This window comes from Pseudophryne corroboree, chromosome 4 (genome assembly GCF_028390025.1).
Source record: "Pseudophryne corroboree isolate aPseCor3 chromosome 4, aPseCor3.hap2, whole genome shotgun sequence".
Classification (NCBI taxonomy): Eukaryota; Metazoa; Chordata; class Amphibia; order Anura; family Myobatrachidae; genus Pseudophryne; species Pseudophryne corroboree.
Window position 1 is genome coordinate 173,710,639 of NC_086447.1, and position 19,348 is coordinate 173,729,986.

At 49.5% G+C, this 19,348-nt stretch overlaps 1 protein-coding gene across 3 annotated transcripts in view; it reads right to left on the minus strand.

Annotated features, from left to right (window-relative positions):
- Positions 1 to 19,348, minus strand: part of RYK (receptor like tyrosine kinase) — a 432,692-nt gene that overhangs the window by 54,146 nt on the left and 359,198 nt on the right. The gene's annotated exons all lie outside the window — the stretch shown is intronic.

The window sequence follows — 19,348 nt, forward strand, 5'->3', positions numbered from 1 at the left end:
TGGGAGAGGAGTGGGTGGGGGCTTTGTAAGAGAGTGTGAGAAGCTTGAAATGGATTCTAAAAAGGGAAGGGGAGCCAGTGAAGGTCTAGTAAGAGAGGAGAGGTGGACGTAGTGCGTTTGGTGAGGAAGATGAGCCTGGCAGCAGCATTGAGGATAGATTGGAGTGGAGAGAGGTATTTGTCAGAAATGCCAGTCAGGAGGAGATTACAGTAGTCCAGTCTGGAGATGACCAGTGAGTGGATAAGAGTCTTCTAAGCAGACGATTGCTCGTTGGATTTGTAGTACAATTCAGCTTGCACATTCTGTGGCAGGCCTGCCACAGCCAAAATCTGTAAATGCCCATTCCACAAGGAAGGTGGGCTCATCTTGGGCGGCTGCCCGAGGGGTCTCGGCTTTACAACTTTGCCGAGCTGCTACTTGGTCAGGGGCAAACACGTTTGCAAAATTCTACAAATTTGATACCCTGGCTGAGGAGGACCTGGAGTTCTCTCATTCGGTGCTGCAGAGTCATCCGCACTCTCCCGCCCGTTTGGGAGCTTTGGTATAATCCCCATGGTCCTGACGGAGTCCCCAGCATCCACTTAGGACGTCAGAGAAAATAAGAATTTACTTACCGATAATTCTATTTCTCGTAGTCCGTAGTGGATGCTGGGCGCCCATCCCAAGTGCGGATTGTCTGCAATACTTGTACATAGTTATGGTTACAAAAATCGGGTTATTATTGTTGTGAGCCATCTTTTCAGAGGCTCCTCTGTTATCATGCTGTTAACTGGGTTCAGATCACAAGTTGTACAGTGTGATTGGTGTGGCTGGTATGAGTCTTACCCGGGATTCAAAATCTTTCCTTATTGTGTACGCTCGTCCGGGCACAGTATCCTAACTGAGGCTTGGAGGAGGGTCATAGGGGGAGGAGCCAGTGCACACCACCTAGTCCTAAAGCTTTTACTTTTGTGCCCTGTCTCCTGCGGAGCCGCTAATCCCCCTGGTCCTGACGGAGTCCCCAGCATCCACTACGGACTACGAGAAATAGAATTATCGGTAAGTAAATTCTTATTTTTCTCTGACGTCCTAAGTGGATACTGGGACTCCGTAAGGACCATGGGGATTATACCAAAGCTCCCAAACGGGCGGGAGAGTGCGGATGACTCTGCAGCACCGAATGAGCAAACTCTAGGTCCTCCTCAGCCAGGGTATCAAACTTGTAGACTCTTACAAAAATGTTTTAACCCGACCAAGTAACAGCTCGGCAAAGTTGTAAAGCCGAGACCCCTCGGGCAGTCGCATACAGGAGAAATAGCGAGTCAGTTTTCCTGACTCCAGCTGTCCTGGAAACATATACATTTCAGGGCCCTGACTACGTCCAGTAACTTGGAATCCTCCAAGTCCCAAGTAGCCGCAGGCACCACAATAGGTTGGTTCACATGAAAAACTGATAACACCTTAGGAAGGAATTGGGAACGAGTCCTCAATTCCGCCTTATCCATATAAAATACAGATAAGGGCTTTTGTATGACAAAGCCGCCAATTCTGATACACGCCTGGCCGACGCCAAGGCCCACAGAATGACCACTTTCCACGTGAGGTATTATAGCTCCACGGATTTAAGTGGCTCAACCCAATGCGACTTCAGGAAATCCAACACCACGTTGAGATCCCACGGTGCCACTGGAGGCACAAACGGGGGCTGACTATGCAGCACTCCCTTAACAAAAGTCTGAACTTCAGGCAGTGAAGCCAGTTCTATTTTGGAAGAAAATCGATAGAGCCGAAATCTGGACCTTAATGGAACCCAATTTTAGGCCCATAGTCACCTCTGACTGTAGGAAGTGCAGAAATCGACCTAGCTGAAATTTCTCCTTTGGGGCCTTCCTGGCCTCACAATACGCAACATATTTCCGCCATATGCGGTGATAATGGTTTGCGTTCACTTCTTTCCTAGCTTTAAATAGCGTAGGGATAACTTCCTCCGGAATTCCCTTTTACTTCAGGATCCGGCGTTCAACCGCCATGCCGTCAAACGCAGCCGCGGTACGTCTTGGAACAGACAGGCCCCCTGCTGCAGCAGGTCCTGTCTGAGCGGCAGAGGCCATGGGTCCTCTGAGATCATTTCTTGGAGTTCTGGTTACCAAGCTCTTCTTGGCCAACCCGGAACAATGAGTATAGTTCTTACTCCTCTCCTTCTTATTATTCTCATTACCCTGGGTAAGAGAGGCAGAGAAGGGAACACATACACCGACTGGTACACCCACGGTGTTACCAGGGCTTCCACAACTATCGCCTGAGGGTCCTTGACCTGGCGCAATATCTTTGTAACTTTTAGTTGAGGCGGGACGCCATCATGTCCACCTGTGGCCTTTCCCAACGGTGTACAATCATTTGGAAGACTTCTGGATTAAGTCCCCACTCTCCCGGGTGGAGGTCGTGTCTTCTGAGAAAGTCTGCTTCTCAGTTGTCCACTCCGGGAATGAACACTGCTGACAGTGCTAACACATGATTTTCCGCCCATCGGAGAATCCTTGTGGCTTCTGCCATCGCCATCCTGCTTCTTGTGCCGCCCTGTCGGTTTACATGAGCGACCGCCGTGATGTTGTCTGACTGGATCAGCACCGCCCGGTGTTGAAGCAGGGGTCTAGCCTGACTTAGGGCATTGTAAATGGCCCTTAGTTCCAGAATATTTATGTGTAGGGAAGTCTCCTGACTTTTCCATAGCCTTGGAAGTTTCTTCCCTGTGTGACTGCCCCCCAGCCTCGAAGGCTGGCATCCGTGGTCACCAGGACCCAGTCCTGTATGCCGAATCTGCGCCCCCCTAGTAGATGAGCACTCTGCAGCCACCACAACAGCGACACCCTGGCCCTTGGAGACAGGGTTATCCGCCGATGCATCTGAAGATGCGACCCGGACCACTTGTCCAACAGATCCCACTGGAAAATCCTGGCATGGGACCTGGCAAATGTAATTTCTTCGTAAGAAGCTACCATCTTTCCCAGGGCTCGCGTGCATTGATGCCCCGACACCTGTATACGTATTAGGAGGTCTCTGTCTAGAGACGACAACTCCTTGGACTTCTCCTCCGGGAGAAACCCTTTTTATCCTGTTCTGTGTCCAGAACCATACCCAGGAACAGTAGACGCGTCGTAGGAACCAGCTGCGACTTTGGAATATTCAGAATCCAGCCGTGCTGTTGTAGCACTTCCGGAGATAGTGCTACTCCGACCAACAACTGCTCCCTGGACCTCGCCTTTATAAGGAGATCGTCCAAGTACGGGATAATTATTTCGGCCATTACCTTGGTAAATACCTCGGTGCCGGGGACAGACCAACGGCAACGTCTGGAATTGGTAATGACAATCCTGTACCACAATTTTGAGGTACTCCTGCTGAAGAGGGTAAATAGGGACATGCAGGTAAGCATCCTTGATGTCCAGAGATACCATGAAATTCTCCAGGCTTGCAATAATCGCCCTGAGCGATTCCATTTTGAACTTGAACCTTCGTATATAAGTGTTCAAGGCTTTCAATTTTAGAATGGGTCTCACCGAACCATCTGGTTTCGGTACCACAACATTTTGGAATAGTAACCCCGGCCTTGTTGAAGGAGGGGTACCTTGATTTCACCTGCTGGAAGTACAGCTTGTGAATTCCCGCCAGTACTACCTTTCTCAGAGGGCAGCAGGCAAGGCTGATGTGAGGTAACGGCGAGGGGGAGTCGCCTCGAACTCCAGCCTGTATCCCTGTGATACTATTTGCAGAACCTAGGGATCCACCTGTGGGCAAGCCCACTGGTCCCTGAAGTTCCCGAGACGCGCCCCTACCGCACCTGTCTCCACCTGTGGAGCCCCAGCGTCATGCGGTGGACTCAGAGGAAGCGGGGGAAGATTTTTGATCCTGGGAACTGGCTGCTGGTGCAGCTTTTTCCTTCTTCCCTTGTCTCTGTGCAGAAAGGAAGCGCCTTTGACCCGCTTGCTTTTCTGAAGCCGAAAGGACTGTACCTGAAAATACGGTGCTTTCTTAGGCTGTGAGGAAACCTGAGGTAAAATTTTTTCTTCCCAGCTGTTGCTGTGGATACGAGGTCCCAGAGACCATCCCCAAACAATTCCTCACCCTTATAAGGCAGAATCTCCATGTGCCTTTTACAGGCAGCATCACCTGTCCACTGCCGGGTTTCTAATACCCTCCTGGCAGAATGGACATTGCATTAATTCTGGATGCCAGCCGGCAAGTATCCCTCTGTGCATCCTTTATATATAAGACGACGTCTTTAATATGCTCTATGTTAGCAAAATATTATCCCTGTCTTAGAGTATTAATATTATCTGACAGGGTATCAGACCACGCTGCAGCAGCACTATTTATGCTGAGGCAATTGCAGGTCTCAGTATATAACCTGAGTGTGTATATACAGACTTCAGGATAGCCTCCTGCTTTTTATCAGCAGGCTCCTTTAAGGTGGCCGTATCCTAAGACGGCAGTGCCACCTTTTTTGACAAACGTGTGAGCGCCTTATCCACCCTAAGGGATATCTCCCAACGTGACCTATCCTCTGGCGGGAAAGGGTACGCCATCAGTAACTTTTTAGAAATCACCAGTTTCTTATCGGGGGAACCCACGCTTCTTTACACACTTCATTCATTCATCTGATGGGGGAACAAAACACTGGCTGCTTTTTCTCCCCAAAAATAAAACCCCTTTTATGTGGTACTTGGGTTCATGTCAGAAATGCGTAACACATTTTTCATTGCCGAGATCATGTAACGGATGTTCCTAGTGGATTGTGTATATGTCCCAACCTCGTCGACACTGGAGTCAGACTCCGTGTCGACATCTGTGTCTGCCATCTGAGGTAACGGGCGTTTTTTGAGCCCCTGATGGCCTTTGAGACGCCTGGGCAGGCGCGGGCTGAGAAGCCGGCTGTCCCACAGCTGTTACGTCATCCAGCCTTTTATGTAAGGAGTTGACATTGTCGGTTAATACCTTCCACCTATCCATCCACTCTGGTGTCGGCCCCACAGGGGGCGACATCCCATTTATCGGCCTCTGCTCCGCCTCCACGTAACCTTCCTCATCCAACATGTCGACACAGCCGTACCGACACCGCACACACACAGGTAATGCTCTGACTGAGGACAGGACCCCACAAAGTCCTTTGGGGAGACAGAGAGAGAGTATGCCAGCACACACCAGAGCGCTATATAATGCAGGGATTAACACTATAACGGAGTGATTTTTCCCCCAACAGCTGCTTGTATACATATATTGCGCCTAAATTTAGTGCCCCCCCTCTCTTTTTAACCCTTTGAGCCTGAAAACTACAGGGGAGAGCCTGGGGAGCTGTCTTCCAGCTGCACTGTGAAGAAAAAATGGCGCCAGTGTGCTGAGGGAGAAGCCCCGCCCCTTTTTCGGCGGACTTTTCTCCCGCTTTTTTATGGATTCTGGCAGGGGTTATTTATCACATATATAGCCCTGGGACTATATATTGTGATGATTTGCCAGCCAAGGTGTCTTATATTGCCCTCAGGGCGCCCCCTCCCCAGCGCCCTGCACCCATCAGTGACCGGAGTGTGAGGTGTACATGAGGAGCAATGGCGCACAGCTGCAGTGCTGTGCGCTACCTTGGTGAAGACCGAAGTCTTCTGCCGCCGATTTTCCGGACTCTTCATGCTTCTGGCTCTGTAAGGGGGACGGCGGCGCGGCTCCGGGAACGAACACCAAGGTCGGGTCCTGCGGTCGATCCCTCTGGAGCTAATGGTGTCCAGTAGCCTAAGAAGCCCAAACTACCACCTGTTAGGTAGGTTCGCTTCTTCTCCCCTTAGTCCCTCGCTGCAGTGAGTCTGTTGCCAGCAGATCTCACTGTAAAATAAAAAACCTAAATATACTTTCTTTCTAGGAGCTCAGGAGAGCCCCTAGTGTGCATCCAGCTCAGCCGGGCACAAGAATCTAACTGGGGTCTGGAGGAGGGTCTTGGTGGGAGGAGCCAGTGCACACCAGGTAGTCCTAAAGCTTTCTTTAGTTGTGCCCAGTCTCCTGCGGAGCCGCTAATCCCCATGGTCCTTACGGAGTCCCAGCATCCACTTAGGACGTCAGAGAAACATACTTTCGCCATATACGGTGATAATGTTTTGCGGTCACGTCCTTCCTAGCCTTTATCAGAGTAGGAATGACCTCATCCGGAATGCCCTTTTCCGCTAGGATCCGGCGTTCAACTGCCATGCCGTCAAACGCAGCCACAATAATTCTTGGAACAGACAGGGTCCCTGTTGCAAAAGGTCCTGTCTTCTGTGAGCATCTCCTGCAGATCCGGATACCAGGCCCTTCGCGGCCAATCCGGAACAATGAGAATTGTCTGCACTCCTCTTTCTTATTATTCTCAACACCTTTGGGATGAGAGGAAGAGGAGGAAACACATAGACCGACTGGAAAACCTGCGGTGTCACTAGGGCGTCCACAGCCACTGCCTGAGGGTCTCTCGACCTGGCGCAATACCTCTGTAGCTTTTTGTTGAGGTGGGACGCCATCATGTCTATCTGTGGCAGTCCCCACTGACTTGCAATCTGTGCGAAAACTTCCTGATTAAGTCCCCACTCTCCTGGATGCAGGTCGTGTCTGCTGAGGAAGTCTGCTTCCCAGTTGTCCACTCCCGGAATGAACACTGCTGACAGTGCGCTTACATGATTTTCCGCCCAGCGAAGAATCCTGGTGGCTTCCGCCATTGCCACTCAGCTCCTTGTGCGCCTTGGCGGTTTACATGAGCCACTGCGGTGATGTCGTCTGACTGGATCAGAACCGGTAGGTCGCGAAGCAAGGTCTCCGCTTGACGAAGGGCGTTGTATAAGGCCCTCAGCTCCAGGACGTTGATGTGAAGATAAGTCTCTTGACTTGACCAAAGACCTTGGAAGTTTCTTCCCTGTGTGACTGCTCCCCAACCTCGGAGGCTCGCGTCCGTGGTTACCAGAATCCAGTCCTGAATGCCGAACCTGCGACCCTCTAGAACAGGGATGGGGAACCTTCGGCCCTCCAGCTGTTGTTTAACTACACATCCCAGCATGCCCTGCAACAGTTTTAGCATGGCCACATAGCAAAACTGTAGCAAGGCATGCTGGTATGTGTAGTTCAACAACAGCTGGAGGGCCAAAGGTTCCCCACCCCTGCTCTAGAAGGTGAGCACTCTGTAGCCACCACAGGAGAGATACCCTGGCCCTAGGGGACAGGGTGATCAACTGATGAATTGTAGATGTGACCCGGACCACTTGTCCTGTATGTCCCATTGGAAAGTCCTTGCATGGAACCTGCCGATGGAAATGGCCTCGTAAGATGCCACCATCTTCCCCAGAACCCGAGTGCAGTGATGCACTGACACTTGTTTTGGCTTCAATAGGTTCCTGACCAGAGTCATGAGTTCCTGGGGCTTTTCTATCGGAAGATAAACCCTTTTCTGGTCTGTATCCAGAATCACGCCTAAGAAGGTCAGACGAGTCGTAGGAACCAACTGCGACTTCGCGATATTGAGAATCCAGCCGTGTTGCTGTAACACCTTCAGTGAAAGTGACACGCTGTTCAGCAACTGCTCTCGTGATCTCGCTTTTATGAGGAGATCGTCCAAGTACGGGATAATTGTGACACCTTGCTTGCGCAGGAGCACCATCATTTCCGCCATTACCTTGGTGAAAATCCTCGGGGCCGTGGAAAGCCCAAACGGCTCCGTCTGAAATTGGTAATGACAATCCTGTACCGCAAATCTCAGGTACACCTGATGAGGTGGATATATGGGACATGAAGGTATGCATCCTTTATGTCCAGGGATACCATAAAATCCCCCCCTTCCAGGCTGGCGATGACCGCTCTGAGCGATTCCATCTTGAACTTGAACCTTTTCAAGTATAGGCTCAGGGATTTTAAATTTAAAATGGGTCTGACCGAACCGTCTGGTTTCGGGACTACAAACAGGGTTGAGTAATATCCCCTCCCTTGTTGAAGTAGGGGAACTTTTACCACCACCTGTTGAAGATACAATTTGTGAATTGCATTTAACACTATCTCCCTTTCTGGGGGAGAAGCCGGTAAGGCCGATTTGAAAAACCGGCGAGGAGGCACCTCTTCGAATTCTAGCTTGTAACCCTGAGAAACCATTTCTATTGCCCAGGGATCCACCTGTGAGTGAACCCAGATGTGGTTGAAAAGTTGAAGACGTGCCCCCACTGGGGCGGACTCTCTTAGCGGAGCCCCAGCGTCATGCGGTGGATTTAGTAGAGGCCGGGGAGGACTTCTGTTCCTGGGAACTAGCTGTGTTTTGCAGCTTTTCCCCCCTGCCCTTACCTCTGGCAAGAAAGGATGCACCTCGTACTCTCTTGTTTCTCTGTGACTGAAAGGACTGCATTTGATAATGTGGCGCTTTCTTAGGTTGTGAGGGAATATAAGGCAAAAAATTTGATTTACCTGCCGTAGCTGTGGAAGCCAGGTCCGAGAGACCGTCCCCAAACAGTTCCTCACCCTTGTAAGGTAAAACCTCCATATGCCTCTGAGTCGGCATCACCTGTCCATTGCCGGGTCCATAGGACTCGTCTAGCAGAAATCGACATAGCGTTGACTCTAGAGCCCAGTAGACCAATGTCTCTTTGAGCATCTCTCATGTATAAGACAGCATCTTTAATATGTCCTAGGGTCAATAAAATGGTATCCTTATCCAGGGTATCAATTTCCGTCGATAAGGTATCTGTTCACGCTGCTACAGCGCTACAAACCCAAGCCGACGCTATCGCCGGTCTGAGTGAGGTACCAGAATGTGTGTAAATGGACTTCAAGGTACCCTCCTGCTTGCGATCAGCAGGATCCCTAAGGGTAGCCGTATCTTGGGATGGCAGCGCTACCTTTTTGGATAAGCGTGTCAACGCTTTGTCCACCCTAGGGGAGGATTCCCACCGTGTCCTGTCCTTTGCCGGGAAAGGATACGCCATAAGAATCCTTTTGGGAATCTGCAGTTTCTTGTCTGGAGATTCCCACGCTTTTTCACACAACTCGTTCAGCTCATGAGAGGGGGGAAAGGTTACCTCAGCTTTCTTTCCCTTAAACATGTGTACCCTCGTGTCAGGGACAGAGGGGTCATCAGTGATATGCAGTACATCCTTTATTGCAATAATCATATATCGAATACTTTTAGCCAATTTTGGCTGTAATTTTACATCATCGTAGTCGACACTGGAGTCAGAATCCGTGTCGGTATCAGTGTCTACTATTTGGGATAGTGAGCGCTTTTGAGACCCCGAAGCTCCCTGCGACATAGGGACAGGCAGGGGTTGACTCCCTTCCTGTTCCCTAGCTTCAACTTTGTCCAGTCTTTTGTGCAATAAATTCACATTAGCACTTAAAACATTCCACATATCCATCCAGTCAGGTGTCGGCGTTGTCGACGGAGACTCCACACTCATTTGCTCCACCTCCTTGCTAGGAGAGCCTTCTACCTCAGACATGCCGACACACGCGTACCGAAACACCACACACACAGGGAATCCTTATCTGAAGACAGTTCCCCCACAAGGCCCTTTGGAGAGACAGAAAGAGAGTATGCCAACACACACCCAGCGCCAATGACCCAGGAAAAAAACCACACAATATGTTTACCCAGAAGGCGCTGTAATCTGTATTTTGCGCCAAATTATGTGCGCCCCCGCCTTCTTTAAAACCCTCTTTCACCGTGGATAAGCAGGGGAGAGTCCGGGGAGCTTCCTCTCAGCGCTGTGCTGTGGAGAAAATGGTCCTGGTGAGTGCTGAGGTCAGCAGCGGGCTTCGGTCCCGCTCAAATATTGAAAAAACTGGCGGGGGGGCTCTTTTATATACAGTGCCTAGCTGTATATATGTACTTTTGCCAGAAAATGGTTTATATTGCTGCCCAGGGCACCCCCCCTGCGCCCTGCACCCTTACAGTGACTGCCGTGTGTGAGCTGTGTGGGAGCAATGGCGCACAGCATTACCGCTGTGCGTTACCTCTATGAAGATCTGAAGTCTTCTTCCTTCTCATACTCACCCGGCTTCTATCTTCCGGCTCTGCGAGGAGGACAGCGGCGCGGCTCTGGGACGGACAGCGAGGGTGAGACCTGCGTACCGATCCCTCTGGACCTAATGATGTCCAGTAGCCTAAGAAACAGAGCCTAACATTAAAGTAGGTCTGTTTCTCTCTCCTCAGTCCCTCGATGCAGGGAATCTGTTGCCAGCAGGCTCCCTGAAAATAAAAAACCTAACAAATATACTTTCTTTTCAGGAAACTCAGGAGAGCTCCCTGTAATGCACCCAGTCTCCTCTGGGCACAGTAATAAACTGAGGTCTGGAGGAGGGGAATAGAGGGAGGAGCCAGTGCACACCCATACCTAAAGTTCTTTCTTAAAGTGCCCATGTCTCCTGCGGAGCCCGTCTATCCCCATGGTCCTTACGGAGTCCCCAGCATCCTCTAGGACGTAAGAGAAAAGATTTAAGCTGGGTACACAACAGGCGATATGTCTGATCCGGCAGATCGGACTTGCACATCGGGCACATTAGTGTGTACATACTACTGTGTATTCCCGGGTCATTCCATTGGGTATGCTGCAGGTCCAACCCAGCTAATGACAGCATGCATCGGAACGTGGCTGTGAATGATGCACTGTGCGATAAATTCTTCAGTGTGTATGGGACAGCGATGTATGGTTACATCAGCTGGGTACACACATTGTTAAGTGTGTACCCAGCTTTAGATTTCTGCAAAGTGTAATAGGTTACAAAGTGTAAAATCATGGTAAATACTTTTGGTGGTATATAGTTTTCAGTTTAAGGTTCAATAGATTAGAGAACAGTTACACAAGCCTTGGGGGAAACAAAGGTGTGCCGCATTCTGTATTTCTTCACAAACTAGATTTAAATGTAGAATAAAAAACGTGCTGCTGTAAAGGGTGAAAAAGTGATGGCACTCAAGTGCCAGGTCCTAGGATTCATCTCCGATTGTACAGTATGAGGGTATAGGAGGAAACACAGCGTGTAAGCATAATACATGCAGGTGTGTGTGCTCAGCAGGCACGGTCAATAGGACTGCTCTAGTATCCACAGAATGACTCCCTTTTATGCAATCAGATCTAAGCATGAAGAACAAAAAATAAGGATGAAAGACGAGCTGAATATCTCTCATCAGAAAGCACCGGCATAGGGCCCTGCCAGGACATTTCTCTGTGTACTTTGGCCAAGAACAAGCCTAATAGTGCGGAAGCGCATGTCACGGAGAATGACCTGACCAATATTTTACCCTGAGTGATAACCGCTCTACTTCAAATGGTCCTAAAATTCTACTTAAAAAGGGGCTTTCAGCCGTGTAACAGTATTTATTTATTAGTTATTACACGCCATTCTGGAACATTTGGACCTTCTGTGGTTTTTTTCTGCATCTACAAGGTAGGGGTGCTTTTTTCTTGCAGGAGACCGATCTGATCTTCAGTAAAATGGATACAACTGTACCCACAGTGCTATATCCAAGGGTATGGAAATAAGAGACTGACAAAAGTCTAGGCGGAAAGACAAAGCACTGGATTTAAAGAATGTAACATGTATAAAGCAATTTAAAGCCACTCTGTATTGAAATAATCAATACAATGGGTTGGGGGCCGCGTGACCTGCAGCCGAGATCCCGGCGGTCAGCATCCAGCGCCAGGATCTCAGCCGCAGAATGTGCTCCCCACTGGTTCTATTCCCCCTCTATGGATGTCGTGGACACCCACGAGTGGGAATAGTCCCTTAGAGTCAGCACGCCAACTGCCGGTATTGTGAGGGGCCGGGATGCAGGGGGAGTTATTGTGATCATCGCTCACATAACTACATCCCCCCTACAATATGTGTAAGCACTTTTACATTGCTAATCGCACATACACAGCCACAAAAACATATTAGGTAGGCAGATGTTGTATGGAAGCAACTTGAAGATTTGAAGATTCTCTTGTCGTCATCCCCCCCCCCCAGCACAGGTGGAATTTGGAAGGAATGTAGGAATGTTTGACAGCATCCATAAGAGATATGGTCAGTATGTTAATATGACAAATCCTATTTTTGCAGATAACGCGGAAAAAAATAAGAATTTACTTACCGATAATTCTATTTCTCGTAGTCCGTAGTGGATGCTGGGAACTCCGTAAGGACCAGGGGGATTAGCGGCTCCGCAGGAGACTGGGCACAAAAGTAAAGCTTTAGGACTACCTGGTGTGCACTGGCTCCTCCCCCTATGACCCTCCTCCAAGCCTCAGTTAGGATACTGTGCCCGGACGAGCGTACACAATAAGGAAGGATTTTGAATCCCGGGTAAGACTCATACCAGCCACACCAATCACACCGTATAACCTGTGATCTGAACCCAGTTAACAGCATGATAACAGAGGAGCCTCTGAAAAGATGGCTCACAACAATAATAACCCGATTTTTGTAACAATAACTATGTACAAGTATTGCAGACAATCCGCACTTGGGATGGGCGCCCAGCATCCACTACGGACTACGAGAAATAGAATTATCGGTAAGTAAATTCTTATTTTCTCTAACGTCCTAGTGGATGCTGGGGACTCCGTAAGGACCATGGGGATTATACCAAAGCTCCCAAACGGGCGGGAGAGTGCGGATGACTCTGCAGCACCGAATGAGAGAACTCCAGGTCCTCCTCAGCCAGGGTATCAAATTTGTAGAATTTAGCAAACGTGTTTGCCCCTGACCAAGTAGCTGCTCGGCAAAGTTGTAACGCCGAGACCCCTCGGGCAGCCGCCCAAGATGAGCCCACCTTCCTTGTGGAATGGGCTTTTACAGATTTTGGCTGTGGCAGGCCTGCCACAGAATGTGCAAGCTGAATTGTACTACAAATCCAACGAGCAATAGTCTACTTAGAAGCAGGAGCACCCAGCTTGTTGGGTGCATACAGGATAACAGCGAGTCAGATTTCCTGACTCCAGCCGTCCTGGAAACATATATTTTCAAGGCCCTGACTACGTCCAACAACTTGGAGTCCTCCAAGTCACTAGTAGCCGTAGGTACCACAATAGGTTGGTTCAGATGAAACACTGAAACCACGTTAGGGAGAAAATGAGGACGAGTCCTCAATTCCGCCCTGTCTGAAAGGAAGATCAGATAAGGGCTTTTACAGGATAAAGCCCGCCAATTCTGACACGTGCCTGGCCGAGGCCAGGGCCAACAACATGACCACTTTCCATGTGAGATATTTTAACTCCACAGATTCAAGTGGTTCAAACCAAAGTGACTTTAGGAACCCCAAAACTACATTGAGATCCCAAAGTGCCACTGGAGGCACAAAAGGAGGCTGTATATGCAGTACCCCTTTTACAGACGTCTGAACTTCAGGTAGTGAAGCTAGTTCTTTCTGGAAGAAAATTGACAGGGCCGAAATTTGAACCTTAATGGACCCCAATTTTAGGCCCATAGACACTCCTGTTTACAGGAAATGCAGGAATCGACCTAGTTGAAATTCCTCCATCGGGGCCTTACTGGCCTCGCACCACGCAACATATTTTCGCCAAATGCGGTGATAATGCTTTGCGGTTACATCCTTCCTGGCTTGACCAGGGTAGGGATGACTTCATCCGGAATGCCTTTTTGCTTCAGGATCCGGCGTTCAACCGCCCTGCCGTCAAACGCAGCCGCGGTAAGTCTTGGAATAGACAGGGTCCTTGCTGGAGCAGGTCCCTTCTTAGAGGTAGAGGCCCCGGGTCCTCCGTGAGCATCTCTTGAAGTTCCGGGTACCAAGTCCTTCTTGGCCAATCCGGAGCCACGAGTATAGTTCTTACTCCCCTCCGTCTTATAATTCTCAGTACTTTTGGTATGAGAGGAAGAGGAGGGAACACATACACTGACTGGTACACCCACGGTGTTACCAGAGCGTCCACAGCTATTGCCCGAGGGTCCCTTGACCTGGCGCAATACCTGTCCAATTTTTTGTTTAGGCGGGACGCCATCATGTCCACCTTTGGTTTTTCCCAATGGTTTACAATCATGTGGAAGACTTCTGGGTGAAGTCCCCACTCTCCCGGGTGGAGGTCGTGTCTGCTGAGGAAGTCTGCTTCCCAGTTGTCCACTCCCGGAATGAACACTGCTGACAGTGCTATCACATGATTTTCCGCCCAGCGAAAAATCCTTGCAGCTTCTGCCATTGCCCTCCTGCTTCTTGTGCCGCCCTGTCTGTTTACGTGGGCGACTGCCGTGATATTGTCCGACTGGATCAGCACCGGCTGACCTTGAAGCAGAGGTCTTGCTTGGCTTAGGGCATTGTAAATGGCCCTTAGCTCCAAAATATTTATGTGAAGTGATGTCTCCAGGCTTGACCACAAGCCCTGGAAATTTCTTCCCTGTGTGACTGCTCCCCAGCCTCTCAGGCTGGCATCCGTGGTCACCAGGACCCAGTCCTGAATGCCGAATCTGCGGCCCTCTAGAAGATGAGCACTCTGCAACCACCACAGGAGAGACACCCTTGTCTTTGGTGACAGGGTTATCCGCTGATGCATCTGAAGATGCGATCCGGACCATTTGTCCAGCAGGTCCCACTGGAAAGTTCTTGCGTGGAATCTGCCGAATGGAATTGCTTCGTAGGAAGCCACCATTTTTCCCAGGACCCTTGTGCACTGATGCACTGACACTTGGCCTGGTTTTAGGAGGTTTCTGACTAGTTCGGATAACTCCCTGGCTTTCTCCTCCGGGAGAAAACACCTTTTTCCGGACTGTGTCCAGGATCATCCCTAGGAATAGAAGGCGTGTCGTCGGGATCAGCTGCGATTTTGGAATATTGAGAATCCAACCGTGCTGCCGCAGCACTATCTGAGATAGTGCTACCCCGACTTCCAACTGTTTCCTGGATCTTGCCCTTATCAGGAGATCGTCCAAGTAAGGGATAACTAAAACTCCCTTCTTTCGAAGGAGTATCATCATTTCGGCCATTACCTTGGTAAAGACCCGGGGTGCCGTGGACAATCCAAACGGCAGCGTCTGAAACTGATAGTGACAGTTCTGTACCACAAACCTGAGGTACCCTTGGAGAAGGGTAAATTGGGACATGTAGGTAAGCATCTTTGATGTCCAGAGAGACCATATAGTCCCCTTCTTCCAGGTTTGCAATCACTGCTCTGAGTGACTCCATCTTGAATTTGAACCTTTGTATGTAAGTGTTCAAGGATTTTAGATTTAAAAATGGTCTCACCGAGCCGTCCGGCTTCGGTACCACAAATAGTGTGGAATAGTACCCCTTTCCCTGTTGCAGGAGGGGTACCTTGATTATCACCTGCTGGGAATACAGCCTGTGAATGGCTTGCAATACTGTCTCCCTGTCTGAGGGAGACGTCGGTAAAGCAGACTTTATGAAACGGCGTGGGGGAAGACGTCTCGAATTTCTTGAGACGGGCCCCCACCGTGCCTGAGACCGCTTGTAAAGCCCCAGCGTCATGCTGAGGACTTTGCGGAGGCGGGAGAGGGCTTTTGTCTTCTTAGGTTGAGAAGCTACCTGGGGTAAAAATGTGGATTTTCCAGTGGCCACCAGGTCTGTTAGACCTACCCCAAATAACTCCTCCCTTTTATAAGGCGATACTTCCATATGCCTTTTGGAATCATCATCACCTGACCACTGTCTTGTCCATAACCCTCTTCTGGCAGAAATGGACAGCGCACTTACTCTTGATGCCAGTCGGCAAATATCCCTCTGTGCATCACGCATATATAGAAATGCATCTTTTAAATGCTCTATAGTTAGTAATATACTGTCCCTATCTAGGGTATCAATATTGTCAGTCAGGGAATCCGACCAAGCCACCCCAGCACTGCACATCCAGGCTGAGGCGATTGCTGGTCGCAGTATCACACCCGTGTGAGTGTATATACATTTTAGGATATTTTACTGCTTTCTGTCAGCAGGTTCCTTAAGGGCGGCCATATCCGGGGATGGTAGTGCCACCTGTTTAGACAAGCGTGTGAGCGCTTTATTCACCCTAAGGGGTGTTTCCCAACGTGCCCTATCCTCTGGCGGGAAAGGGTATGATGTTAATAACTTTTTAGGAATGAACAGTTTTTATCGGGGGAAACCCACGCATCATCACACACTTCATTTAATTCCTCAGATGCAGGAAAAACTACAGGCAGTTTTTTCTCACCCAACCTAATACCCTTTTTAGTGGTACTGGTATTATCAGAAATGTGTAAAAACATTTTCCATAGCCTCAATCATGTAACGTGTGGCCCTACTGGAAGTCACATTCGTCTCTTAATCGTCGACACTGGAGTCAGTATCCGTGTCGGCATATGTATCTGCGGTAACGGGCGTTTTAGAGCCCCAGCCCCAGATGGCTTTTGTGACACCTGGACAGGCACAGGCTGAATCGCCGGCTGTCTCATGTCATCAATCTTTTGTAAAGAGCTGACACTGTCACATAATTCCTTCCATAAGCTCATCCACTCAGGTGTCGACTCCCTAGGGGGTGACATCTCTGTTACAGGCAATTGCTCCGCCTCCACCTCATTTTCCTCCTCATACATGTCGACACAACGTACCGACACACAGCACACACACAGGGAATGCTCTGATAGAGGACAGGACCCCACTAGCCCTTTGGGGAGACAGAGGGAGAGTATGCCAGCACACACCAGAGCGCTATATATATATATATATATATATATATATATATATATACAGGGATAACCTTATATAAGTGTTTTTCCCCTTATAGCTGCTGTATTGTTATACTGCGCCTAATTAGTGCCCCCCTCTTTTTTTTTTTTTAACCCCTTTCTGTAGTGTAGTAACTGCAGGGGAGAGCCAGGGAGCTTCCCTCCAACGGAGCTGTGAGAGAAAATGGCGCCAGTGTGCTGAGGAGATAGGCTCCGCCCCCTTCTCGGCGGCCTTTTCTCCCGTTTTTCTGTGGAATCTGGCAGGGGTTAAAATTCATCCATATAGCCCTGGGGGCTATATGTGATGTATTTTCGCCAGCCAAGGTGTTTTTATTGCTGCTCAGGGCGCCCCCCCCTAGCGCCCTGCACCCTCAGTGACCGAAGTGTGAAGTGTGCGGAGGAGCAATGGCGCACAGCTGCAGTGCTGTGCGCTACCTTGGTGAAGACAGGATGTCTTCTGCCGCCGATTTTTCCGGACCTCTTCTTGCTTCTGGCTCTGTAAGGGGGCCGGCGGCGCGGCTCTGGGACCGAGCTCCGAGGCTGGGCCTGTGTTCGGTCCCTCTGGAGCTAATGGTGTCCAGTAGCCTAAGAAGCCCAATCCACTCTGCACGCAGGTGAGTTCGCTTCTTCTCCCCTTAGTCCCTCGATGCAGTGAGCCTGTTGCCAGCAGGTCTCACTGAAAATAAAGAACCTAAAACTAAACTTTCACTAAGAAGCTCAGGAGAGCCCCTAGTGTGCACCCTTCTCGGCCGGGCACAAAAATCTAACTGAGGCTTGGAGGAGGGTCATAGGGGGAGGAGCCAGTGCACACCAGGTAGTTCTAAAGCTTTACTTTTGTGCCCAGTCTCCTGCGGAGCCGCTAATCCCCCTGGTCCTTACGGAGTTCCCAGCATCCACTAGGACGTCAGAGAAATACATTTGTAGGATGACTTCTCATTTGGGTTGAGATGCGACATAAGTGAGAGATTTTCATCTGTGTATATACACATTTGCAGGGGTTAAGATGAGGGGATAGGTTTCATGACGTTCATAGTTTCATAATCTGGGAAAATCTGTCATACAAGTAAAACTGGAGGCCCACAGGGTGTAAAGCTGTTAAGATTCCCGGAGAAAAAGCTTTACACTAGAAATACCTGCTCAGGCACGCCGCTAACCTTACTAATACATGAGCAAGTGCTTGGGCTTCCTGCACACTAGATGTTAGTCTCTCTGCAAGTAGAAGCTGCACAGTTGATTGTCCCACAACACAGGATGAGGAGCAGGAAACCTCCAGATTGCCTCACTTAATGGATATCCCTCACATGATGACAACAATTTATGAAATGCATGTTCAACTCTAATGCTTGGTATACACTAAATGATGTGTGTACTCAGCCGACTGCACCACCGATATAAATGATATATTGGTCGGCAATAAACACTGAACGATTTATCATTTGCGGGCGCATTTAGGATGCATGCCGTTGTTGGGGGTGTAGCACGGCTGACGACATGACCTAGCAAACAACCCGCAGGAACGTGTGATCATAAATACACACTAGATGATATGGGCGATCTATTGATCTGATCCACGTCAAAATGATATATCAGACGGTATATCGTCCAATGTGTACCCAGCTTAAGAGTCAGTAGCTAAGTATCAGATGGCTGTAACGTCACTTTGCAAGGACAGTAGAAGGGTGTCTTATATACAGGCATAGGCGTGCGCACGGGGGGTGCCTGGTGTGCACAGGCACCCCCTAATGTCCGGCACCCCCCACATGGCACGCTTGTTGTTGCACAGTCAGTGATCGCTGAGCGTGTGATCGGCGGAGCCCAGCATGCAGCTTAATTCCCGTGCCTCCCCCCACCGCTGCGCCCAGGTCCCGCTGCCTGCTGATAATATTGGTCGTCGGCCTCACAGGGGGGACTGACGTCACCTTGCGATATGACGTGACTATGTCCGCCCGCGCTCTCCTCCAGCCGCGGTCTCAGTCCTAGTGTGCTGCCATACCACGGGCAGCGTTCTTCTAGGGGGGACTGGGAGCCGCCACCAGACACTTACTGGTGAGACTAACTCGTCAGCTCAGGTTCCGGGCATCGGATGGGAGGGCAGACGGGGAGCAGGTGTCACAAGGAGTGTGCAGGTAATTCACAATACTCAACGCGGTGCTGCCGGTCCTTCATCTCCCATGTCTCTCAATGACTTATACAGACACTGAAGAGGGGTAGGTTCAGAAGAAATTTGAAGAAAAAGGACTTCACAGGAAGGGTAGTGAATAAGTGGAATAGCCTCCTATAAGTTGTGGTAGTGGCTAAGACAGTAGAGCAATTTAAACACGATCGGCATAGGCATAAGAAAATCCTTACAAAGACCTAAGGATCAAATAGGGTTGAAGTTGCAAAAAGGAAAAACGACAGAGGTTCTTATCTCCAAATTTCTACTGTACATAAATACCTAGCATTCATTTCAATAATGGCATTGCCTGCAACATTCAGAAATGATAAACTCCTCTTACATATACTAAGCAAAAAGTTTTATGAGATCGCTTCAGCAACAACTAACTAGGACATGTGTCTGATCTGTATCTGACAATACTAAAGGCAGCAGGGAAGGTTTTGGAGATGTGCCCTTTAACACCTCATGAAAAGGTTTCAAACGTTTAACGAGTAAAGTGCAGTGTTTTTTTTCACACTTATCTTTTTGCGTTCTATACGT